The sequence below is a fragment of the Bos mutus genome, chromosome 14, assembly GCF_027580195.1.
Source record: "Bos mutus isolate GX-2022 chromosome 14, NWIPB_WYAK_1.1, whole genome shotgun sequence".
NCBI lineage: Eukaryota > Metazoa > Chordata > Mammalia > Artiodactyla > Bovidae > Bos > Bos mutus.
The window spans coordinates 22,067,606-22,095,043 of NC_091630.1; the positions used below are offsets into that span (position 1 = coordinate 22,067,606).

The window sequence follows — 27,438 nt, forward strand, 5'->3', positions numbered from 1 at the left end:
AAATAAAAAGTTTTTTTTTAAAGAGTCTTTACAGAACAGAGAATAAACATAATTATTGAATAACCTAATTGGACTAGAAAGCTTTATATAATATTTACTTCTTCTTATCACAGATGAAGCATGGAAGAATGATGAAATGCAACAATCCAATGTTCAAGTCCTCAAAATGTGAGTGTTCAGCTTTCATTATGTCCACTGGAGACACATAAAAAAATCTAGCTTGAACTGCTGTGGAAAAAGCATTAAGTTATATCCTTGGAGTATATTCTATTCTGTCCCTCCAAATGAAAGACCATTTACCTTCTGTTATGTAAGTTTAAGTCACACTGACTATAAACTGGCTGCTTCTTGTCTTAATTCCACTTATCAAATCAAACAGAGCAGATGGTCGCCTTAATGCAACCCATTTCATTCAGAGTTACCGACAAATAAACAATACGGTTAGCTTAGCATATAGGGAAATTAATGTGCTGACGACTAGTTATTAGGTTTGCAACCACAGTTTATTAATTTTGATTTTTATGATGATTGCATTTATTACCAGGAGAGTAGAGTAATTGCCAGAGTGAGCAGTGTCCATTTCCACCCTCACCCAAACTAAAAATGTTATTAGTGCTGCTACATTTTCTTTCCCTCAAGTAGAGAGATACATTTAAAAAAGTAGGTTATGTCTGAAGATAAATGATATAAAGAATTTGTGATGCTGATGGTGTGTGTGTGTGATATGATGAGATTAGATGCTTGATTGCAAACATGGCTAATACTGCATAATCCCATGGTTTACACATGGACTGAGTTGGGTGAAAGATTTTTCAAATGCTGTAGTGAATTTGCCTCTTTGAAAAATAGCTTTATTCAGGCTATGTAGATAGATGGAAGGCCATGAAACTACTGAATTGTGTCTCTCGGCGGGTTGGGTTGGCCAGCAGAGGGGGGCCAACTCTCTTGGGGTCTGGTACTTAATAATGTAACCCAGCGAGAGAGGTGGGGCCCTTGGATTGGTACTGTGGGGGTTACTTTTCAGGTAGTTGTTGCTCAGTTGCTAAGTAGTGTCTGACTCTTTGCGACCCCATGGAGTGCAGCACGCAAGGCTTCCTTGTCTCTCACTGTCTCCCAGCGTTGGCTCAAACTCACGTCCATTGAATCGGCAGTGCCATCCAACCATCTCATCCTCTGGTGTACTTTTCAGGTAGTACTCAGTCTAAATTCTTTATAATCCTTGAGTAATGTGTGGGAATGAACGAAGGAGGGACACATGAAGGGAGAGGGACAGAGGAGGCAGGGGAAGAGAGTGCCTAGATAAAAGGCTGCAGAAGCAGACAGCTTTGGAGAGTAAATATTGGAGGAACGTGAAGCCATTTTAAACTCCATAATGTCTAGGTCTCAGTAGGAGCAAATGGAAAGATATATAGGTAAAGCTCTGAAAATAATATCAGAGATAGTAAACCGAAATGTGTGCAAGAGCCAAGCAGATAATATAAATGTAGACAGAGACCAAGAGGATCCTATAAAGCGTGAAGCAGGCTGCAAGTAAGATATTGGCGTCTTTATTGCCACCAAGCACAACACCCATCAAGTTATGATGCCTTTTAAGATAAAATTTGAGCTAAAAGAAAAGAATGACCCTATATAACACACGGAGGTCGATTTGTGCCCTCTAAGATTCTGTGTTTAGAATTTGGACTTGAGCAATTGTATGCAGTGAGAATTTTCAACAATGACTAGAAGGCCCTGAAATTAGAAATTGTTCTTTCTTAAGGAGGCAAGCAAAATAAAGGAAGGATATTTATGAATCATGTTATATTTTAAAGGCATGTGTGGCTAAGGGGTTCTTTGTTTTGTTGTTTTTCTGTTAGCTCCCAAATGAGAGGGGAGTAGAGTTAATACCGAAAGTTCATTTTATGTTATTTATTCTCTGTGTGTATGTAGTATACATTTGCCTAAGTTAGCGCTTCAGTACACTTTTCACAGTTCATTTCTCAGCAAGGAATTAGTCATTGTCAACTCAGCCCTTTTCTGCGTAGTGTTACATTTCTAAATTCAGCCTATTCCCCCATTGTCTCTGATTTGAATTCTTGTAGTTTTGCTCTCATTAGCTTTTTGTTTGTTTTGCCTCCAGTTTCTACTTCCTTTATCTCATCATTTCTAGCCACTTCTTTGTAAAGGGCCTGGTACTGGCCCAGATGGGATTTCCATCAAAGGGACAATGGTGGGAATTGAGTATGAGAAAACAAGACCAGCACAAACTCTCCTGCCAAAGGTGTTCTAGAAATGCGGGAAGTAAATAGGCTCATTGAAATATGAGTCCATTGGGGAATGTGGAGAGTTAAATGTTAGAGGGTCCAAAAATGCCAAAGTGCCAAGGCCAAAGTGCCAAAGATAGGGTTCAAAGTAGGGGAGGAGTGAGGAATTTAGAGTTGGGAAGAGGTAGGTCAGGGAGTGACCATTTGAGGAATAGACTGGGGTGATCTATGATTCATGTCTATTAGTCAATGGCTGTGTGCATGGTGGTTAGAGTGTCAGGCTGGGACTGAGACAGGATATACATTATCCTCTTCACTACTGTTAAAGAGGACTTTCTAAAACATGAATTGCATCATGTAATTACCTTTCTAACAAACACACTTACAACTCTGCTGGGAACCCTACTACTTGCTGTAAGGCTGTCCAATGTGGAGTTGCAACATGCTGGCGTGTTGCAATCAACTAGGTCTGTGCAGTCACATTTAGGTGTGTCTCATATAATTGGTTGCTTATAATGAAGTGCAGGAGTTTGTGAAACATTGTTTTCAACATGAATCATCAGCAGATTGATTCTCCACACTTTGTCAATCTCTCTTGCATCTGAGGCGGTTTCTTGAGTGTTACCAGTTAAGTCTGGCAGAATTACCTATAATCTGAGGGCAATCTTAGGTAGGCTGCAGTCTTTTGCAAACCACTACCTTTACTAATCTGCTGGTTGTTGTTGCTTATTTTGTTGTTTAGTTGTTAAGTTGTGTCCAACTCTTTTGTGACCCCATGACTGTAGCCCGCCAGGCTCCTCTGTCCATGGAATTTTTTAGGCAAGAATACTGCAGTGGGTTGCCATTTCCTTCTCCAGGAAATCTTCCTGACCCAAAGATCAAACCCAAGTCTCCTGCACTGGCACGTGGATTCTTTACCACTGAGCCACCTGGGAAGCTAATAGTTAGTATTACCAAAAGGTGATTGTGAATTATTATAGTGCTGGACTTCATCAAACTATGGTATGCCCATAGGAGTGTGTCATGAATCTGTCACGTCTCTTTTGGAGAAAAACACACTGAGATCTGCTAGCAAAATCTAAGCTTGTTCATTTTTGCTGTCTAGTACAGCTTCATTTTTCCCTCCCCTCTACATCACCTCTCCATGCTTTCACTTTCTTTTCCTTTTGCCTGGAGTGGCTAAGCCTGGGCTGTTGTAGTGTCTGACTCTAGAGAGCACCATTTCCATTGTATTCTTGAGTTATCCTTTGGGAAGTGGTGGAGGGATGGTCACACAAATGAACACTGTTTCTGAAGTTGTATTCAAGAGTATTTTTTATTATACTTCCTTTCTCTCATAGGTCTGTCTATATACATACGTATACATATATATTTCCTTTAAAATGTGTTATTAAAATCCTCTTCCAAAATTATCATATTAATTATATGTGATCACTTAGCTTTTGAAATAGATACATTTCTACATTTTAGAAAAGGAATCTGCATGGATTACAACAAACTGGAAAATTCTTAAAGAGATGGGAATACCAGACCACCTTATCTGCCTCTTGAGAAACCTTTATGCAGGTCAAGCAGCAACAGTTAGAATTGGACATGGAACAACAGAATGGTTTCAAACTGGAAAAGAAGTACATCAAGGCTTTATATTGTCACTCTGCTTATTTAATTTTTATGCAGAGTTCATCATGTGAAATGCCAGGCTGGATGAAGCACAAGCTGGAATCAAGATTGCCGGGAGAAATATCAATAACCTCAGATATGCAGATGACACCACTCTTATGGCACAAAGCAAAGAGGAACTAGAAAGCCTCTTGATGAAGGTGGAAGAGGAGAGTGAAAAAGCTGGCTTAAAACTCAACATTCAAAAAACGAAGATCATCGCATCCAGTCCCATCACTTCATGGCAAATAGACAGGAAAACAGTGGAAACAGTGACAGGCTTTATTTTCTTGGGCTCCAAAATCACTGCAGATGGTGACTGCAATGAAATTAAAAGAAGCTTGCTCCTTGGAAGAAAAGCTATGACCGACCTAGACAGCATATTAAAAAGCAGAGATATTACTTTGCCAACAAAGGTTCATCTAGTCAAAGCTACGATTTTTCCAGTAGTCATGTATGGATGTGAGAGTTGGACCATAAAGAAGGCTGAGCACTGAAGAATTGATGATATTGAACTATACTGTTGGAAAAGACTCTTGAGAGTCCCTTGGACTGCAAGGATAGCAAACCAGTCAATCCTAAAGGAAATCAGTCCTGAATATTTATTGGAAGGACTGATGCTGAAGCTGAAACTCCAATACTTTGGCCACGTGATGCAAAGAGCTGACTCATTAGGAAACATCCTGATGCTGGGAAAGATTGAAGGCAGGAGGAGAAGGGGACGACAGAGGATGAGATGGTTGGATGGCATTACCAACTCGATGGACATGAGTTTGAGCAAGCTCTGGAAAACGGTGAAGGACAGGGAGGCCTGGTGTGCTACAGTCCATGGTAGCAAAGAGTCGGACACGACTGAGCAACAACTTAGCTTTTGAAATAAACAGGTTCCTACATTTTAGAAAAAGAATCTATGTAAATTGAAAATGTAGGTAGTATTACTCTCACCTTTGAGCATTGAAGGTAAATGCTGTAAATTCATCTGAGATCAAATGCCTAATCAGATTATTTCCAGAGAATATCCCAATTCTTTGTGTGTGTGTACTCAGTCTTGGGGTGGTGGCTGACTCTTGTGACCCCATGGACTCTAGCCTGCGAAGCTCCTCTGTCCATGGGATTTCCCCAGGGAAGTGTACTGGAGTGGCTTGCTATTTCCTTTCCAGCGTATCTTTCAACCCAGGGATCAAACCTGCATCTCTTGCGTCTCCCTAGTTCTAGAGAAATTCTATAGACAATAGGGTATGGTTTGGTTTATTCCATAGTGTCATTGAGTGGGGGAGATTGAAAGGGAGCCATGATAATATGAGTAGGAGAAGGAAATGGCAACCCACTTCAGTATTCTTGTCTGGAAAATCCCATTGACAGAGGAACCTGGCAGGTTGCAATCCATGGGTCGCAAAGAGTCAGACACAACTTAGCGACTAAACCACGTGAAATTGTACAGTACAGATAGATTTTTGGAGCCAGGCATACATGGATTTGAATTCCAGATAAGTGACCTGGGAAATTTTCTAAAGCACTCAGCTTGTCAGTTTTGTCAGTTTGTAAAGTGGGAATCACAGTACCTACTCCACTGTTAAAGACTAAGTAAAATACCATATGCTTAAATCTCCTGTTGTGCTTGATGAATAGAATTTTATTTTTTTAAGGTTTTAAAGTCCTATGAATGTGACTTATGAATAAACCTGCTATGTTTTTGCATATATGACTCCCTCATTAAAACCTAGAATGAAACTTCCTGTTAACATGTTGTGCATGTAAGAGTCTCTCTGCTCCACTACAAAAGGTATATTTTTAAGTAATTACCTGAGTTTAGACTTACTAGAACCAAACAACTGGCAATGATGGGCAACTGAGGTTTACCAAAGACTAATTTGAAGAAAAAAATGCATAAGGCTAGCTCAGGTTGAAAACACAACCATTTAAAATGCAGATTCTAAGACCATTGGAAAGAAAGCGGAGGTATTTCTAATGCATCATGTTGAAATGGTGTATGCTATATCGATTTCACTACTGAGTGGATGTTTTGCTTTTTGATAAGTTCTGTGTTTTGAAAGGTTTTGTAATGTAAATTATAGATGATACCAAAGTATTTGCTAAGCTCCAAATAGCATTTCTTTTGTTCCATTTTTATTTTTGCTGGAAATGCATGTTTTGATGATGCTAAAGCTATAAATCTTTCTTGATAGTGCTCTCGTTAGTTTTACTAGGTAGTAGCCAGGGCTGGCTTCCTTTTACAGTTTTTGAATGTTAAGCAGCATTGAGAAATGTTAAGGCATTAGATAACTGACTAGTTTTGTTGAAGCTCCTTTGGGACACTGAGAATTAACCAGGCTTCTCACTTTCCTTTTCACACTCCAAAGAGAATATGCTAATTCACTATTAACAGCAAAGGCTTAGTACTCCATTTCTTTTAATTCATGATTCACTTGGGAACTTGTGCACAAGCCCCTGTGTAAACTGATTTTATCCCATCAGGAACTCACACCCGGAGGCATTGCCCTGACATGGTGAGAGTGAGTGAAGAGAAGCTTCCAAACCTCCCAACTTCAGAGCCCTTCATCAAACCTAACACAGAATAAGAATAGTAATGGTAATGATAACTGATAATGACACCTGTCTCAACGCGTTTCGTTTGTGGAATCAATGAAAACTATCCCCCATAATGCTTTGCTGTGATGCTTCTGCTCACAAAACATACACATTAATTTGACTCAAAGGAGATGGAGAGTAATGTGTATAGGAAAACGTGAGTCCAGGACTATTCGTTTTTCTAGTAAGGTTCCTGGATACATCTTTCAGGAATAAGTCCTGTGAGATTCTATGACTCAGGAACATGGCGCTCTCCCGGGATGGCAAGGTAGCCTCAAGACGCTTCTGGGACCTACACCCCCTTTTCTCTGGATCCTTGATGTCACTGTTTTTTATTCTCCCCATTCTTTTCTGACCCACTCATGCTCATCTGTTTTTCTCTTTCTTATTTGGCCTTGTGGTTCTTATATTTCTGTTATTATAAAGACCTCAGAGATTTAAAATTTCATGAAAAAAGTCCCACATGGATACATTAAAAAAACATCACCAGGCTCTGAGTTTCTCCCATGTTATCCAAAGCCACACAAATTTGTCATTTTTCTCAGGCAGATGGGAAGCATATGCTCTGTAGGTGGCCACCACTGTTGATCAATTTTGGCCTAGGTATTTCGTGCACGTTTTCTCTTTTAGTCCTAACCACAAGTCCATGGGAAAACTCTAAGGCATTATTTCCATTTATGGATGAGAATACAGAGGCCTATTGCTGTAAAAGTCTTTTTCACTTAAGGACGGTATTTTGATTTTTAACAAAGATGGAAGGAAATAGAAGCAGATAGACAGAATGCCATGTCCAGACAAAACACATTAGGACTGGACACATCATTATAGCTAACTTTCCAACTGTGATAGAAGATGCTTCATTATGCACTAATTTTGCAATCCTGTAAATGCTTCTGAGACACTCCAGGGGCTTTTGTAGTGGTTTTTATGTAATTCGGTCTTCTAATGTTCACTTCCCTTTCTTCCTATATCACCATTTACTTTCTAAAGTATTAAGGTCTCATTTCAGATGTTATTCCTCAGATCTGCCTTCTAAGATGACTCTAGACCTACCCCCAACCATTCTCTATTCCAGTGTCCTCTCTCATTTCCATCATAACTTTGATTGGTATTCAAAATCATATTTTTTAGTCATTTATGTCTCTAACTGAAACAGGAGCTGCTTAGGAGAATATTTGTCTTACTCACCTTTGTCCCTGGAACAGTGCCTGGATGAATTATTGCATATTCTTTAAGATGCAGACTTTTAGGTAAACAGCATGTCATGGTTGCATGCATGCTCAGTCGCTTCAGTCATGTCTGACTCTTTGCAAACCCACCAGGCTTCTCTGTCCATGGGGTTTTCTTGGGAAGAATGGGAGTGGGTTGCATACCTTCCTCCAATGGATCTTCCCTACCAAAGGACTGAATCTGCATCTCCTGTGTCTCCTGCATTGCAGGTGAACTCTTTACCACTGAGCTACCTGGGAAGTCCAAATAGCATGACTCTGATCCTTAAATACTGAGGGATTAGCAAGGGTAAGGCCCCAGCAGCCCCAGTCACAGATTGTGGAAGATTCGTAGCAGCATTCTCTTTTGCCAGCTGCTGTGTTGTTCTTACAGCTAAGCCTGCTAAGGTGGGTGTAATTAGCGTTAAGTGTCTGTCTAAACAAGTGCCCAAGTCCCAACATGAAATGATCTTTATCTAAGTCTCTCCAGGCATTGCTGGTTTGTATGACGCCAAAGGAGCCTCGGTCGTTACTCATAACTCCTGGGACATTAAATCAACCTGAACTAATCCTGGGGATTTCTGTCTCAGTGTAGGATATTTGTAGCTTGCTTTAAAAAAGGATCTAATGCCTAGATCCCCATAGATGACTACATATATTGGTCCAGGCACCAGGCACTAGAATAATTGTTTAATACCATTTAATTTCATCTTTAGACACATCTAGAAATAGATACTATTATTATCCTCATTTTTCAGATGAAGATACTATTATTATCCTCACTTTTAGCTTGGAGAGAATAAATGACTTGCTCTGGCTTTACAACTATTAGAAACCAGATGCAAACCCAGGTTGACTCTTCCCACTGTTGATACTAATTATCAAAAATCTGAGGCTCCATTTTGATGTGACCTCTAACCTCTAGCAAAGCTGTGTGTTTATGTGCTAGGAATGAATGCTCAGTCTGAGGATGGGCCTAAACGTTAGTGATTTAGAAGTTAAGAAAGAAGTCAAATTTTAAATCACCATATTTAAGTCCTAAAAAAAGGAAAGTCGTATGCAAATCAATTTTTGAAAAGAGTTCATCTTTACTAATGTGAGTTATGTACGTACTTTGGAGACAGATGGAGTTGGGTTCAAAGCTTATCGGCCATTTAGTAGCTTTGTAATCTTCAGTAGTTTTTTCTTTTATCCTTTTAAGATTTAGTGTGGATTCCAATACCTACCTCACAATTTTTTTGCCAAGAGAGGAACTAATTCAGAGCCTGACACATAGGATGAGGTGCAAATCATGATTTTTTTTTTTATAAAGCTGCTTTTATTGAGGTAAAACAGGTATGCACCATTATACTTGTTTAATATATATAATACAGTAATTCAGTATTTGTATACACTACAAAATGATCATCACAATAAGTCTAGTAACCATTGATCATGGTACAATTGATATCCTTCACCCATTTCTGCCAGTTCCCCTCTGATGACTACCAATTTGTTTTCTGTAGCTACAAGTTTTATTTTGTTTGTTCATTGTTTCATTGATTACCCTCCACATATGAGTGAAATCATATTATGTTTATCTTTGAGTTCCTTTTCTATAAGTATTATAATTGGGATTTTTTTTTTATTGTGACATTTTGTTTCTCCCTAAATTTGATGTTCTCCCAATATTTCCCTTATAGCTCAGTCAGTAAAGACTGCCTGCAGTACAGGAGACCTGGGTTCAATCCCTGGGTTGGGAAGATCCCCTGGAGAAGGAAATGGCAACCCACTCCAGTATCCTTGCCTGGAAAATCTCAAGGACAGAGGAGCCTGGTGGGCTGCAGTCTGTGGGGTCGCAAAGAGTCAGGCATGACCGAACAACTAACACTTACTTACAGTATTTATGTTAAAATTTTATTCCTATTCATTTCTTGCCTCAGATACAATTTAAGATCTTCGTTAATTTCCTATAGTTTATGTATCACTTCTCTGGAAAATCTGTTAGTCATCATAGTGGCTGATAAGATCCACTTTTTCTCTTCATTGAATCTTTCCACACCTCATCCCCAAGCAAAGATTTTGTTCAATGGTTTACATTTCACTCTGCTAACCTTGAGAGAATGTTCTTATTACCTTAGGAAGTTTGGATTGTTTTTGAATCATTTTTATAGTCATAGTGTAGGAACATTTGCAGTAAGAAATAAAAATACGAACATGCAGTGGCTTAACCACGACCTGTATCAGTAACGGAAACAGGGCCATTCACTTGTTTGGAACATATGAATCTCAGAGTGAATTCAGATTTTTAAAAAAGGCTGACGCTATGAGACCAAGCAAAGCAAGAAGCTACCTTCACTATGAGAGAGACACAGTAAAGGCAATAAAATATGAATTTTGTGTAAAATCTCTCTTGGAGTAAGATCATATTCTTTACACCTGACAGGCTACATCTAATGGAATTATCCTCAATTTTTGTTCTTTTATAAGGAAAAACAAACTATATAGCTTTCATATTTGTCACAGATATTTCAGGATGCAGGTACAAAATTATAATAAACTTGCTTTTCTTTTTCAAGCTTCTGTCCCTTGGACTGCAAGGAGATCCGACCAGTCCATCCTAAAGGAAATCAGTCTTGAATATTCATTGGAAGGACTGATACTGAAGTTGAACTCCAATACTTTGGCCACCTGATGAGAAGAACTGACTCATTTGAAAAGACCCTGATGCTGGGAAAGATTGAACGTGGGAGAAGAAGGGGATGACAGAGGATGAGATGGTTGGATGGCATCACTGACTCAATGGACATGAGTTTGAGTAGGCTCCGAGAGTTGGCAATGGACAGGGAGGCCTGGCGTGCTACAGTCCATGGGGTTGCAAAGAGTTGGACATGACTGAGTGACTGAACTGAACGGATCTTTCCCTTGTTCAGGAAACCTTGGGTTCCAGGACATTTGCATACTGCCCAGATTAATTCCAACCTCTCAGGAGTGTGAGAGGCTGCCATGGGTGCTGGAAACCAAGTACTATAATTCTAACCCCACATCACCTGAAGACACTCAATCAGAAGTCTGCATTCTTATCTTGACTGCTATTATAAGAGGCAAGCCCCTGCATCTGTGCAGGAACAGAACTACTAAAAAAATACTTTGACTCTTTTATTGGAGATGGGTAAGCACTACCATCCCCTTTACAGTTGAGGAAACTGAAACCCAGAGGTGTTGAGTAAATTACCCAGAAAGGCTGAGTAAATAGGTCACACCTCTCATTAGCTACAAACTAAATGTACCCAAACTCAGGGTGACCAACTGCCCCAGTTTTCTCAGGCCTTTTCTGGGCTCCAAAATCACTGCAGATGGTGACTGCAGCCATGAAATTAAAAGACGCTTAGTCCTTGGTAGGAAAGTTATGACCAACCTAGATAGCATATTCAAAAGCAGAGACATTACTTTGCCAACAAAGGTTCGTCTAGTCAAGGCTATGGTTTTTCCTGTGGTCATGTATGGATGTGAGAGTTGGACTGTGAAGAAGGCTGAGTGCCATAGAATTGATGCTTTTGAACTGTGGTGTTGGAGAAGACTCTTGAGGGTCCCTTGGACTGCAAGGAGATCCAACCAGTCCATTCTGAAGGAGATCAGCCATGGGTGTTCTTTGGAAGGAATGATGCTAAAGCTGAAACTCCAGTACTTTGGCCACCTGATGTGAAGAGTTGACTCATTGGAAAAGACTCTGATGCTGGGAGGGATTGGGGGCAGGAGGAGAAGGGGATGACAGAGGATGAGATGGCTGGATGGCATCACTGACTCGATGGACGTGAGTCTGAGTGAACTCCAGGAGTTGGTGATGGACAGGGAGGCCTGGCGTGCTGCGATTCATGGGGTTGCAAAGAGTTGGACACGACTGAGCGACTGATGTGATCTGAAGGAGCTTCTGGAATGCAGGACTTTCAGTGCTAAAGTCAAGACAGTCCAAGCAAACCTGGTCATTCTAGATGCCTGACTGTAGAAATCCTATACTCTTTATCTTTCTGCTTTCAATTCTTAAATATTTAGCTCTCCCTAAAATATTTAACTCTCAATATACTCTTGTATCCTCACCCATCACTACCCTACCTTCGCCTCCTCATTGAAAGAGTAAACAGTGCTCACCACTGCATTCACTGTGAAGCTCTCACTACAAATTGCATCCCATTGACCCTCCTTCCTGGGCCACAGGAAATCAAAAGGCAGACAACTTTTGTCTCTGTGGTTTTTCTGGGCATCTAACCCTATTGGATTTCCAGGCAGAAAATTGTTATTCTTCCCGCTTGGTGACAACTGTGTTGAGAAACTCAACAATTGCCCCGACTTCAAAGATGACAATGTCTGTGAAGAGAAAGGAATCTAAAGATCTCTGGGAATTTAAATTCCTCCATCCAGACACCCTGTCTCATGTTTTAAGGATGATTTCCTTTAACCTCAAATCATGCCAGGGTTGCCTCAGCTGCTTTTGGCAAATGAGAATCCTGCTAGTGAAAGCTCCTGGCACCTACTCTCACTGAAGAAGCTCGTCTTAGCAAGGACTCCTCCCTTAAGGCTCCTCTCTTTAATAGATCCTATTACCTGTAACAGCTTTGCTCAGTCACTCAGTCGTGTTCAACTCTTTGTGAACCTGTGGACTGTAGCCCTCCAGGCTCTTCCACCCATGGGATTCTCCGGGCAAGCATACTGGAGTGGGTTGCCATTTCCTCCTCCAGGGGATCTTCCTGACCCAGGGATCAAACCCATGTCTTTTGTGTCTCCTGCTTTGGCAGGCAGGTTCTTTACCACTAGTGCCACCTGGGAAGCCGCATAACAGCTTTGGGAGATGGCATTTGGTTCTGGTGCCTGGCTTCTTTGTCTGACTGTAACAATCCCCCTAACAGCAACTTTTCTTAGATTTTGCTGGATTCTTTTTCTTTTTTAGAAAACATTGTGCTTCCTCTATAGCCAATAAGTGCGTTTGATGCTGAGTAAGTACTAGAGTTCATATTAGATCCTTTAGTGAAAACCATGGCGCTCTACCATGCTCTAAGGCAGTGGTTTTCATTGTGAGTCTTTACTCATTAGTGGGTAATAACTCAATGTGGTAGATCAAAACTAGTCATTTGGAGAAAGAAATTTAAAAATACTAGACTGTAATAGAAAAATAAGAATATGTTGTATATAGTTAGGATTGTGAAAGAAAGTGAAAGTATTAGTCACTCAATCATGTCTGACTCTTTATAGCCCCATAGACTGTAGCAAACAAGGCTCCCCTGTCCATGGAATTCTCCAGGCAAGAATACTGAAGTGAGTAGCTGTTCCCTTCTCCAGGGGATCTTCCCAACCCAGGGATCAAACCTGGGTCTCCTGCACTGCATGCATTCTTTACCATCTGAGCCACCAGGGAAGCAGTATTATTTTTAAAGATTTTTATTTCATTACTTTGCATATATATATTTGTGTATGCCACTCATATGATAGTAAATTTGTGATAAAGCTATATTTCTTACTGACTTATTTAACAATTATTTATAAAACTTCTAGAAAGATTTCTGTAGAAAGATGTCCATCACATTGTTTCTTAAAATAGTAAGACATTGCAAATGGTCCAAATGTTCAACAAGAAGAGATTATAAGCTCCATGCCTGCTGTATCTACAACATCTTCTGCTCTATCCCTCCAGAGTTTAGCACTGGTGCCCTGTACATAGTATGTGTTCAGTAAATATTTTTGATTGTTATTGTTGCTAAGACATTAAATCCATTATGAAGCATTCACATGATAGAGTTTAATGTGATTATTAAAGCCATATTTCCAATAATTTTGTAAATGTGTGGGAAATGTTCATAATAAAATTTTGAGACCATATGTTATATAAGCAAATATACAGTTGTATGTAGAGCAGTTTAGTCACTAAGTTGTGTCTAACTGCCATGGACTCTAGCCTGCCCGGCTCCTCTGTCCATGGGATTCTTCAGGCAAGAATACTAGAGTGGATAGCCATTCCCTTTCTCCAGGGGATCTTCCTGACTCAGGGATGGAATCTGTGTCTCCTGTATCACAAGCAGATTCTTTACTGCTTAGCCGCCAAGGTGTATGTATGCATATATATAAATGATAAGGAAAAACACCAAAATATTAACTAGGACTATTTCTGGCTTAGTAACATAAATCAGTAGTAGTTACAAATTCTTCATTCTTCTTCTTTTTCATATATAGAATGAATAGCTTCAGAGTAGTTCAGCTTTGGAGAAGGCAATGGCACCCCACTCCAGTACTCCTGCCTGGCAAATCCCAAGGACGGGAGGAGCCTGGTAGCCTGCAGTCCATGGGGTCGTGAAGAGTTGGACACGACTGAGCGACTTCACTTTCACTTTTCACTTTCATGCATTGGAGAAGGAAATGGCAACCCACTCCAGTGTTCTTGCCTGGAGAATCCCAGGGACGGTGGAGCCTGGTGGGCTGCCGTCTATGGGATCGCACAGAGTCGGACACGACTGAAGCGACCTAGCAGCAACAGCAGCAGTTCAGCTTCAGGCACACCTTGATCATATAGACCAAAAGATGATAGCAGGAAGCCATCCCTCTGCCTCTGTGTGTTTTTCTTCTGTGTTAACATCATCTCAAGGCTAGCTCTCCCCAGAAGGTGGAGAAGATAAGACTGAATAACACCTTGAGGCTCACGGTCTTCTAGCTTAGCAACCGGAAGTGGATCATCTCTCCTGATAACAGAAGTCTTTAGACTGATTTTTCTTGGCACCAATTAATTGTAGGTGTCCTCACCCAGACTGATCTGATCTGATCTGATCACTCAGAAAAGTGAGGTATTATCTCACCTAACCGGAAACTGTGGTGTTGGAGAAGACTCTTGAGAGTCCCTTGGACTGCAAGGAGATCCAACCAGTCCATTCTGAAGGAGATCAGCCCTGGGTGTTCTTTGGAAGGAATGATGCTAAAGCTGAAATTCCAGTACTTTGGCCACCTCATGTGAAGAGTTGACTCATTGGAAAAGACTCTGATGCTGGGAGGGATTGGGGGCAGGAGGAGAAGGGAACAACAGAGGATGAGATGGCTGGATGGCCTCACCGACTCGATGGACGTGAGTTTGGGTGAACTCCGGGAGATGGTGATGGACAGGGAGGCCTGGCGTGCTGCAATTCATGGGGTTGCAAAGAGTTGGACATGACTGAGCGACTGAATTGAACTGAACTGAACTGAACCCTAAGTGAGGTTGGATGCTGACCAGGCAAAGACAAAAACAAACAACCGCCCCTCCCCAAAAGAACCAAGAACCAAAAAAGAATGCTCACTACATTAGTAACTAAGCTTGTTTCTATGAAATAAATGTAAAATTTCGAATAGTGACACTCACAAAGGCACTTTTTTCTTCCATCTGTGATTTTATTCTCTGACAATCTTCAACTGTTAATGCCATGCCTTCTTTCTATCCCATACTGTACCTCCATCCTTAACTGTAGAGCCAACATCCCACCACCTGTTTGACATCTTTATCAGAATATCGCTCCTTCATCTCAGTCAAAAATAAATCTTTTTTAAAAAAACACACGAATAAACAGATACTCAGAACATTTAAGTGTGTGTTGTATGCGTTTGTGAAAGAGAGAGATGATTTGTGTGAATATTTGGTATTTTTAAAAGTACCTTATTGACATATAGGTGCTCAAATGAAGCAATATCTCCATATCAACTGATTCATTGGTAAAACAAAAAACTAATAAGCTAACATGTGAGTTCATGAATGTGACCCTTTTCTCCCAAATCATTAAAGGCATCATTATAGTTTGATGCTAACAAGCAAATGGAAACAATATGCTTTCCTGCTGGGTGTTCACAAGAAAATCTGTTAACCTATTTCTGGACATCTATTCAAATGAACAGGCTGCTGATTCCATGGAGAGAAAGGTTACTTGGTGTCACCTTGGCTCAAGCCCTGGCATGTGAACCTGCTACAGACCACAGGGTGTCAGGTCCCAGGGATGAGTCAGCTGAGATGGAAATGCCAGTTAGAACAGATGTACAGTCCTGTTTTTATTCATCAACTTAAGGAGCTGTTGTAATTGTCATGGTGTGTATATTTTGGTTGGTGAGTTTTAGGTTTTAAACATGAAAATGTCTTGTTTCCTGTGAATCTTCAAGAGTGTGGTTCTGATCAGGGAAATATCAAGCTGTAGAGACCTTAAGAACAAGTGATGAAATGGAAACTTTTGTCAGGAGAGTCCTCTATAAAAATCTCCATTTTGTATGAAATTATTTTTTAGTACTCTTGCTTATTTAAGTTCTTAAAATGCAGACTGAAAACAGAAAGGCATTTAATATTTATTCTGTATTTTGTTAAACTCTTATCTAAAATGAAATAGAGGATGAGGAAAGACAGGTTACCAAGATGTGGGTTATTTTCCTTCCTTCAAAAGCAGCATTGCCCGAGGCCAAACTCATCCTATCCCTCTAAGACCAGCTCTTGGTTTCTTCTTTCTATTCAAAGTTTGATGGTTTTTCAAATGTCATTTGCCTCTGTCTCAGCATAGCAGTCTAATATTGATCGTGCTTTTGTTTATGAGTATGTGATGTGAGAATTAATCATGTTTGTGCCTAAAATGGAAAGACATTCACTTCTTAGCATTTGATTTCTTCCACTCATAATTTTCACTTGTCACTGGCAAGCTAGCTGGTAATGGTATAACTGAGAGGCCCTTCGAGCTTCTGAAGATGGTGGGCGACACAGGGAATGAGGAAAAGGAGTTGCCTGTACTCCTGGCTTGAGTTTAGAAAGGAAAAGAACAATTTGAGTCCATAGGAAGAACTTTAGCGAGTGAAAGTAGCATAGCTTAAAAAATATGTTTCTACCACTTTTGTTTCAAAAGGTGTCTCCAAGAATCAGGTGAAGAACAATTTCTATCCATCTGTATAAATAGATAGTGCTAATAGTATTGTAGTAAAAGGGTAGTTTCCCTTCTGTAATGGTTTTTACTATTGGTCTATTACATTCTCAAAGCACTTTCTTTGCAATAGTTTTGTTTATCCCTTAGCTCTTTGGGCCATCCAGGTTCCTGCTCTGGCTATAAAGCATGGTACTTAAATGTGCGCCAAGCCCTCACTATATTTTCTCTCCACATTCTCCATGTGTTGTCAAATCTCAGCCCCTCTCTTATTTATAAGCCTTTTGGCTTAGTATTAGTGTTTCAACTGACGCTGCAGAATCTTGCTGATGCTGGAAGTCGCTGTTGTTAGACCAGGAAAAGACATAGTTTGAGTTTTTGACTGCTCAGATAGACTTCATATTAAAGCAATGTGATTATAACCTAAAGTGTTTGCTGAAAATGTGGGTTACCAGGGAAATAGTTTTAAGTTCATGGAAGACCTGTTAGCATCACTTACTTATGAAGAGTTTGCCAGCGTTGGCCCCAAACAAAACTATGGGATATTAAGGAGGTGGTGGCAGAATAAGTGAGTGCCTCCAAGCTTGGTGATTGGCACGATATTTTTCCAGGCCTGAAATGTGTCCTCATGCCTGTTCATAGGCTATCACAAGGTCATTCATCAGAATGGCTGGTGGCCCATTTCACTACAATGGTAGCTTGGCATGTTTCTTATCATCATGGCTTTGTTCAGTCTCTCATTATGTCACAGCTGCAGAAACACGAGTTTTCTGAAAGATCTCCTTGGCTTCTCTCTGACCCTAATCAAAGCTATGTCTTGCATGGCTGACCAAGTTATCTTTTAAAAAATCCCCATCAATTTATTAATCCAACCACTCAGGATTCACTTGACTATATGGAGCACCTATGATGGGAAGGCTCTTGTGACAAGTCAACTGAGGGAGACAGACTTGTACTCAGAAAATTATGAAGCCGTGCACTACATATTTTATCTCATTAAAACTTTTTTGTGTTTCTTCATTGTTCCTAAGAACAAGAGTTTTCCTTCTCCTAAGACAGAAGATCCTTCACAATATAAATCCACTCTACCACACAGCCTCCTCTCCAGCCCTTCCCCTGCTCTGCACTGTGTCAACCATATAAAATGTACCGATGTTTCCGGGACCTGCAACAGAAACAACTGGCAAATTCCTGCGTGTTATTCAAGACTTAGCTCAAGTGTCATTGTCTCCTTTTTGACTTTGAGTTTATAATTCCAAAGCAGAGTCCGTCATTCACTCCTTTGGGCTCTTGTGGAAATTTTCACATATCCCTGTTTTCTCATGGGTCATATAATACTTTATTTCATTATACTTTCCATTAAATTCTGAGATTCTTGAAGGCAGGGAAGGGAGTGAATATTATGCCTTTTGTTTTCCTGATCTTTAGTTCAATGGCTGGCACACACAGAATGCACAATAATGCATTTTTCTAAAGTGAGTGAATGAATAAATGAATTAATGAATTAGGAAGCCAGCTTTTGGAATTACCCTTGCATTTGTTTTACATTCAGCACTGTTGAAATATTCTGTACTGTTAAGCAATTATCTTCCGGTAGAACACCTGGTAGAAATCTATAACTATGTTGGCCAACAACTCAAAGTGATTAGTGCGACCAATTTACTGCAATTAGAAGGAGGACCACACTCCACAGAATTTAAAAGGTGCATTGATTACACACCTGTACAGCATAAAAGAGACTATGACTACTGCAATAATCATGAAAGCATGTCACTCTTTCACTAATTAAATAGGCCACCGGCACAGGCATTTCATAAAAATAAAGCCAGATAAAAGCAAGAGGTGAAAAGCAAGCAACAAGAAATATCACAAACAAAGAATTTTTAAAATATTATATTATTTCTACACATACCCCAGTCATACCAGTATAATCATTTTCAAGTCTTGTAGGGAATTTTGGAGGTCACCTGAGGCAGCTGGATTAGAGAACATCAAATTCCGTGGAAAGCAACATGTGTACAGCTTCATTTTGGGGTAGACTCTTCATCAGTGTAACGCAATGGTTAAGAGCCTGGCTTCTGGAGGCAGGCTGCGGGTGTAAGTCCCAGCTTCATCCACTAATGTGGGAGTGTGTGTGCCTGTGTGCTCAGTTGTGTCCAACTCTGTGACCCCATGGACTGCAGCCCACAAGCCCCCCTGTCCATGGAATTTTCCAGGCAAGAATACTGGAGTGGGTTGTCATTTCCTTCTCCAAGAGCTCTTCCTGACCCAGGGATCAAAACTAACATCTCCTGCATCGATGGGCAGATTCTTTACCACTGCCACCTGGGAAGCCCTGCATCTCCTTCTAGCTATAAAATATTAAGAAAGTTACACAAACTCTATTTTTCAGTTACCTTGTCTATAAAATAAGGATAATAAGACTTAAAGGATTGTTGAGAAGATAGAAAATGGTAAGCTGTCAAAACATACTAGATTTATTACTATTCACAGATTTCAGTTTTTATCATATTCCATATTTACCATATTTTAGCATGTGTTCTCACTGGGCCTTGGCTCTTCCATAAGTTTTCCATGTTGCATGTCTTTCATATGTTCCTGTGAAGTTGCTGCATCCAAGTTATTGGCATTTTGTTCTGTCCAGGAAATAGTCATGATCACTGGTGAATGCTAGAGAAACACCAAATCCATGAGTAAGCAAAGTCACAAGATGATTGCGTTCTTTTATTGTTTGCTGTATATGGATCAGAAATCTTTAATGTTGCCTACAAAGGCTATGAATCAGCTGTTTTTGCTGAGTTTAGGGCTAAATTTCAACATTCAGAAAACGAAGATCATGGGATCTGGTCCCATCACTTCATGGGAAATAGATGGGGAAACAGTGGAAACAGTGTCAGACTTTATTTTTTGGGGGCTCCAAAATCACTGCAGATGGTGATTGCAGCCATGAAATTAAAAGACACTTACTCCTTGGAAGAAAAGTTATGACCAACCTAGATAGCATATTGAAAAGCAGAGACATTACTTTGCCAACAAAGGTCCGTCTAGTCAAGGCTATGGTTTTTCCTGTGGTCATGTATGGATGTGAGAGTTGGACTGTGAAGAAAGCTGAGCGCCGAAGAATTGATGCTTTTGAACTGTGGTGTTGGAAAAGACTCTTGAGAGTCCCTTGGACTGCAAGGAACCCAACCAGTCCATTCTGAAGGAGATCAGCCATGGAATTTCTTTGGAAGGAATGATGCTAAAGCTGAAACTCCAGTACTTTGGCCACCTGATGTGAAGAGTTGACTCACTGGAAAAGACTCTGATGCTGGGAGGGATTGGGGGCAGGAAGAGAAGGGGATGACAGAGGATGAGATGGCTGGATGGCATCACTGACTCGATGGACGTGAGTCTGAGTGAACTCCAGGAGTTGGTGATGGACAGGGAGGCCTGGCGTGCTGCGATTCATGGGGTCACAAAGAATCAGACATGACTGAGTGACTGAACTGAACTGAGGGCTAAATTAAGCACACTTCATTTGTTAGCCAAACTAACAAAAAGTAAGTACTGAGAAAAATTATTATAAGTTTCTATGAGAGATGATTGTATTCCTGGGTCTCAAAATTAGGATGAGATATAATCATTATTGTATTGGTTAGAGCTATATCCTGTTTTGGGGGCCTCCATGGTTGCTCAGTACTAAAGAATCTACCTGCAATGCAGGAAACACAGGAGACTTGGGTTTGATCCCTGGGTCGGGAATATCCCCTGGAGAAGGAAATGGCAAGTCACTTCAGTATTCTTGTCTGGGAAATCCCACGGCCAGTGAGTCTGGCAGGCTGCCATCCATAGGGTCGCAAAGAGTTGGACATGACTAAAGCAACTTAGCACATAACCTGCTTTGATTTGATAACCAGAGCCAAACACATAACAATCTTCCCTCAAGTATGTGAAAGGCCTGTTCTGTTAAATGATTCACTGCCATATTTCAAATAATTTCTTTTATGATCAAATTTGAAAAGTAAATAACTATTCAGATGATGAGGAGTTGATAAAAATAAAATCCAGGCAAGCAAATGCCAACAAAGCCAGGCATTGTACAAAGTAAGAAGCATAAATTAAGATTTTGGATCTTAAAACTATTTTGATTGGAAACACTGAACTGTGAACTATATACAGCCATCATGTTATTAAGTTTTACTCCATTTTTTTGATGGGCTATTTTATATCTAATTTTAAATGGTTATTAGCACACGATTAGCAAAAAAAAAAAAAAAGAAAAAAGTTCATCAGTAGAACTGATTTTAATGTAATTAGCCACATTTCAAAATTATTTTCTATACTAACCTGTGACCAAAGATGCTAAAGCTTTCCTATTTAAGAATATTGTAGATAGAGGATATGTTTGGAGAAACAATAAGGAAAGACACATAGTGGCTTCTATTTGCAGGAAACGGGAATAAAAATGCACTTTGAGTATTATCATGGTGACCACATCTTTGACTTGGTCAAAGTGAGAAGTGGTCAGACTTACCATTCTGTTGGCTGTTCCCTAGGTCCCACATCCATCAGGGTGATGAAAGGTCTGTGATAGGTCTATTGAATATTCTATCTTTCCTCTTAATGTCATAGCTGTGTCATACTCATTTATTTCCAGGATGCAAAGAGGCAAAAATTCAATCTTATGTCATTTCTGGAGCTGGATGGCCTGGGATATTTAGACTTCTTGTTTGAATTGCCTTTGTTACTTTTTTCCTGAAATGTTTTCAATGTTGGGAGCCTCCTGTCTGGAGAGAAGGGAAAGCACTCCCTCTTTGGCAATGCACAGACATTGAGCTGAAAAAACAAAACAAAACTGGCTTTGGCCAAATGAAAAAAGAACGTTTCAACTCTCCAAAAGGGAATGACATAAGGAAAACAAAACTAGACTGTGCTGTTAACTGTCCAAATGTGCAATTAAGTGCGTCAGAGTTTGAAGTGGTCTGCAAAACGGTTCCTGAATAATCTAGTTAATACAATTCAGTGGCTCCACAATAATTGCAACTCTTCATATGGAGTAACTCTCCATGCCCTTCTCTGGAGAACACTCTGGAGGAAAAAAAAAAATTTGGCCCCTCTGACTCACCAGCTTGTTCTTAAAACAGCAACAGCAGCAACAAAATGCTGGGTTTAGCCTGTTGGGTTTCCTGATATAAGAGTCACTGAAGGGGGCTGGAATCTGTAGCCAGCTTGGGGTAGTCAGCTTCATCCCCCACATCCTGACAGCAAAGAGTGGTTGCATTTTAGTCTGCCTGCTCCTTATTTCTCTAGCAGTCTAACATTTCTTTATGAGCATCCGTCCTTTTGGAGCAGTAAGCGATAATTTCACTAAACCTATGCTGTGGGTGTCTAGTACAATGATTTGTATAGAGTTTAAGTCCCTCAATAAACATTGGCTGAAGTGAATTGAATAAGATTTAAAAACAGAAAGGCTGAACTAGAAAAATCTTCTGTAGAGAATGTGCTATAAGTCTCCTTTAATTGTAGACATTGTTACCAAGTCGAAGCATTATATGATTATATGTTGATTCATTTGAACAAATATTTGCAGAGCCTTCCTGGCCACACTTTACCAAGAACCTGGAAGGTAGAAGAGAGAGTAGTACAGATGATATCAAACAAATCCCTGGCTCTCCTGGAGTTTATAATTCAGCAGGACAGATGGACTACAGTGATTGCCTGTTTTTTTTTTTTTTAAGTTGGATAATAAAGACCGTTGGAATGTCCTTGAAGCAAACTCTTACTTTTGTCACTCAAAGAATACCAGATAAATGAAGGGGGAAACAAAAGCCTAGTCTGAGATGGAGAAAAAAGGAAGAAGAAACGAAAAAACAAAACCAGGGCACGTGGCATTTTCTGAGGATAGATGAAGTACTCCTGGAGTCATGCCACCAAAAGCCAGGGCTTCTTGTTTCCCAGTGAAGACCTGACTCACAGGCTGGTTCCCTTCCTCTCCCAAGTTACCCTGACTCCCTACCCCTTCTCCCATGTCTTCATGACTCAGTCCCTGGGGCTTCGGCTTAAGTTCAACACCAGGGAGTTACCAAGCAACCGTGGTGCCCCTCCCCCAACCCTCCATGCCTCACTGATGCCCTCTACTGGTCTGGCTCACTCATGAACTATAATAATAGGGGATCCGTTTCAAAAGTTTTGAGCGTTGTGCAAAGCTCTTGAACAAGAAAACACATATGGTAGCTCAAATTTTTAGCTTTTTAAGGAAACTCCATACTGTTCTCCATAGTGGCTGTATCAATTTACATTCCCACCAACAGCGTAAGAGGATTCTCTCTTCTCCACATCCTCTCCAGCATTTATCATTTGTGGAATTTTTCATGATGGCCATTCTGCCTGGTGTGAGGTGATACCTGGTTGTAGGTTTGACTTACATGTCTTGATGATTGAGCATCTTTCCATGTGCCTCTTGGCTATCTGTATGTCTTCTTTGGTGCTGTGTCTATTTCGATCTTCTTGCCCATTTGTTGAGGGGAAATGTGGAGTGGGATGAATTGGGAGCTTGGGATGACATATATACATGACTGTGTGTATAGCAGTAATTAATGAGGACCTACTGTATAGCACAGGGAACTCTGCGCCAAGTTATATGGCAGCCTGGATAGGAGTGGAGTTTGGGGCAGGATGGATACATGTGTATGTATGGCTGTGTCCCCTTGCTGCCCACCCGAAACTATCACAACGTTGTTAATCAGCTACAAAAAAAAAAAAAAAAGAAAAGAAAAGAAAACCCTTACATTGGCCTTGGAGAGACCCATCTTTCTGGGTGCTCAATATTTCTTGAAACTATGCCAGCATTGTGGAGGCTACTGTCAGGCATTGAATGGAGCCCCCAAATCAGACACTGGTGGGATGAACCATGGACGAGCCTGCTTGTTTTACACTTTCTTGGGAAACAAGAAGCTACTGTGATCTGCTCTTATCTTTCACACTGCTTACAAATGGTTTGAAATCTCGATGCTCTGAGAACAGTAGCATCTCTAGCTTGTCCAGAGCCTTCTGGAAATAACCCCACTCTTGGAAATTGGCTTCCCTGATGCCGCAGGTGGCGCTAGTGGTAGAAAACCCACCTGTCAATACAAAAGACCTAAGAGATGTGGGTTTGGTCCCTGGGTCCAGAAGACCCCCTGAAGGAGGGCCATGGCAACATACTCTAGTATTCTTGCCTAGAGAATCCCATGGACAGAAAAGTCTGGCAAGCTGCAGTCCTTAGGGTCACACAGAGTCAGACACGACTGAAGCAACTTAGCACAAAAGCATGGCTCAGCAGATAAAAAATCTGCCTGCCGTGCAGGAGACATACAAGGTGCGAGTCCAATCCCTGGACCTGGAAGACCCCCTGGAGAAGAAAATGGCAACCCACTCCAGTGTTCTTGCCTGACAAATCCCATGGACAGAGGAGCCTGGTGGCTACAGCCCAATGGGTCTAAGAGTTGGATACTACTGAGTGACTTAGCATGCACGCTCTTGGGAGTTGCCTTTCCTCCCACTCTAGCTACATGGTTCTAGAAGGAGTCACCTCGTTCTTAGCTAATATCATCCATCTCACCACAGCTGATTGGTTCAGGTGTGTACAAATTATCCAAAATGGGAAACTCAAAAATTAATTCCTGGGATTTTCCTAACTGGAATGGAGAAAAAAAGAGTGAATTTCTCTCAGGTTGTGGGAGACTTGGGATAGGAAGCCCGCCAATTTGGGGCGGCTGTGTTTTCTATTACATGGTATCAGAGAGTCTGCAGTGGGATAGGATACACTGAGAAAAAGAAGGATAAGAGATGTGCTAAAAGAATCCTAGTGGGTTTGAGTCCCTGGTTCCCACTGCTTGGGAGGCACAGCTTAACTCTGCATGGATTTGTTTGTTTAATCTTCTCATTGGTTGCTAGAAACACACGAGTGTGTGTCTAAATAATCTTTCGCTTTTCGTGTATCCTACTTCACGTCGAGTTTTTATCACTTGCAACCTTTAAAAGAACCCTGATTATGAAAGGATTTGCTCTGATGCTGGTTCCTTGCCTCTCCTTCTTCTATATTGTTTCCTTTGCTTTTATAAATCAGCAGTCATTTTCATTCTTTTGTGGATATTTTCTTCCTTTTGTTTCCTCTCCACTTCTCCCTGATCTTACCTTATTTCCTTTCCCTCTCTCTTCTCCCTCCCCCCCCGCCCCTTTCTCTAACACTGTCCAGGTATTCACCGTTGTTGCATCCCAGTGGTTATCATTCATTCTGTATAAACTGCCAGTTTAAAGGTTGTTCAATTGTATCTGATAATACTTCAATTGTATCCTGAATGATAATACTTCAATTGTATCCTGAAGGCCTTTGGAAGTGATTCTTTGGCAGCTATTATTCAGGATTATGTTGAAGATGAAGATTCAGAGTTGGAACATAAAGAAAGCTGAGTGTCGAAGAATGATGCCTTTGAACTGTGATGCTGGAGAAGACTCTTCAGGGTCCCTTGGACTTCAAGGAGATCAAACCACTCAATCTTAAAGGAAATCAACCTTGAATATTCATTGGAAAGACTGATGCTGAGGCTGAAGCTCCAATACTTTGGCCACCTGATGCGAAGAACTGACTCACTGGAAAAGACCCTGATGCTGGGAAAGAGTGAAGGCAGGAGGAGAAGGAACAACAAAGGATGAGATGGTTGGATGGTATCACCCACTCAATGGACATGAGCTTGAGCAAGCTCCAGGAGATACTGAAAGATAGGGATGTCTGGTGTGCTGCAGTCCATGGGGCCACAAAGAATCAGATACGACTTAGTGACTAAACAACAATAGCAACAACAGCAAACATTCAGAAACTAATAATAAACGTGACTCTCCTGTTGATTACCTTTGAATCATATAGTTACAGATGATTCTTTTGGGCTTTTTATCTTTCTTGGATTTGTTTTATTTTTATTAAAAATAATTAAAATATTTTGTCATTGATCACATGAATTTGTTGCATACTTACCTGTTTCTCATTTGTCCTTGTTGGTAAAGTATGTCATATTAAAAGATTTATATAAAGATGAGTCAATCAAAAAAGTCTTCCCTAAGAAAGTCTGGAGACTTATAACTTAATTCTCCTTGGGAAATATGAATGGATAAATGAATAAATAAATGAATGGGTAGGGGAATGAATGTGTTTCCCCTGGACAAAAAGCAGATACCATCATGGCAAAGCCTGACTCAGTATAAGACCCTCAGATAATTTACCAGGCTGTCAGTTTCTTTCAGCAGATATGCCTGCGCTATTTGACCAAAGATAAATATTCAGTAAATTCTCTGGGCTAAACCTGGTGATGGTATATTTGACAGCTTTAAATAGAGAAAGAAAACTATACTTCTGGATTTAAATAGAGAAAGAAAGCCAGTAAAGGAAAGGCAGATGCTCAGTACAAATATTTTAGCAAATCACAAAGACAGTGAGAAAGAGGAAGATCAAGCTAAAAATAATGCTCTCTCAAATGAAACATCTGGCCAAGGAGAGTCAGATGTGGTGCCTTTGGTCTAAAGGGACCTTTAACCTAAATTACTATAGAAGGAGTTGCCACATGGATGGCAAATTAGGGGAAAAATAAGTCAATTAAGGAGAAACGGAGGTAAAGAGAATGATAATACTCAGGATATAGAGAAACTGGTACATCATATGGATGGAGTACCCATGCATGAGTGCTAAGTTGCTTCAGTCGTGTCCGACTCTGTGCGACCCCATGGACTGAAGCCCGCCAGGCTCCTCTGGAGTGGATTCTCCAGGCAAGAATACTGGAGTGGGTTGCCATTTCCTTCTCCATAGAGTACCCATGGAAATGTATATCAGAACCACATTTGTGCAAAATACTCTGGTCATATGTCCTATGTCTTCTACCCAAGCAAATCTACTTGAAAGTATTTATATTTCAAAGTTTCAGGCAAGTTTCAGAACATTGTACAGACATATAAAGATGTTGACTAGAGTATTACTGTTAATAAGAAGAAAGAAATTGAAATCACTGAAGTATCAATGGGTGGTTCCTGTTTGCATTATGGCATATCCAGTGAATATCATGCAGCAGTTAACATTGATATTTATTGATTTATGTTCATGGGCATGGATATATATTCAACATACTCACATATAATTTTAACTGAAAAAGAAGATTTTAAAGTAGTGTGTATAAAGTGATCTTGTTTTTATTAAAAATAGTAACATGTATATGAATTCATACATATAAATACAGCATTTTTTAAATTCTGAAAAGTTGTGCCAAAATGTTTGCAATAGTTCTATTTGGAATTTTTGTTGTTGTTGTTGTTTAGTCACGAAGTCATGTCTGACTCTTTGCAACTCCATGGATTGTAGCCCACCAGCCTCCTCTGGCCATGGAATTCTCCAGGCAAGAATAGCGGAGCAGGTTGCCATTTCCTACTCCAAGGGATCCTCCAGACCCAGGGATTTAATCTGAGTCTCCTGCATTGGTAGGCAGATTCTTTAACACTGAGCCATCAGGGAAGCCTATTTGGGATTGGAAGTATTTAAAGGTATGTTTGCCTATCTTGGTTGTCTATTTTTCTATAAGGAATACAAGTTAATAGCATAATAATATAAATCGAGTTTTAAAGGGGAGATGGGGACACTCTTGACACCCATAAGTCAATTCCTGCCATCTCACATTTCATTCCTCGACACCCCACTCCCCCCACTACCTTCTTCTTACCCTCAGTCCCTGGATGAGGTGGATGGAGCCCATCCATCCCGGACATTCCCCCTGGGGCCCTGGAGCTGAGACACTGAAAGGCAGAGCCACATAGTGAGTGTCAAACTGAAAAGCCACGCGGGGTAGATCCAGAGTTAGC

General features: G+C 40.4%; 1 long non-coding RNA gene across 1 annotated transcript in view; it reads right to left on the reverse strand.

Moving 5' to 3' along the window:
* The window catches only part of LOC138990746 (uncharacterized), a 46,885-nt gene extending 25,545 nt beyond the window's left edge, over positions 1 to 21,340 (reverse strand). The window contains exons 1-2 of the long non-coding RNA XR_011466846.1: positions 21,095 to 21,340; positions 19,102 to 19,248 (exon numbers count right to left, since the gene is read on the reverse strand). This is a non-coding gene — a long non-coding RNA (uncharacterized lncRNA). The remainder of the gene's footprint in view (positions 1 to 19,101; positions 19,249 to 21,094) is intronic.
* Between the last annotated feature and the right edge of the window lie 6,098 nt (positions 21,341 to 27,438).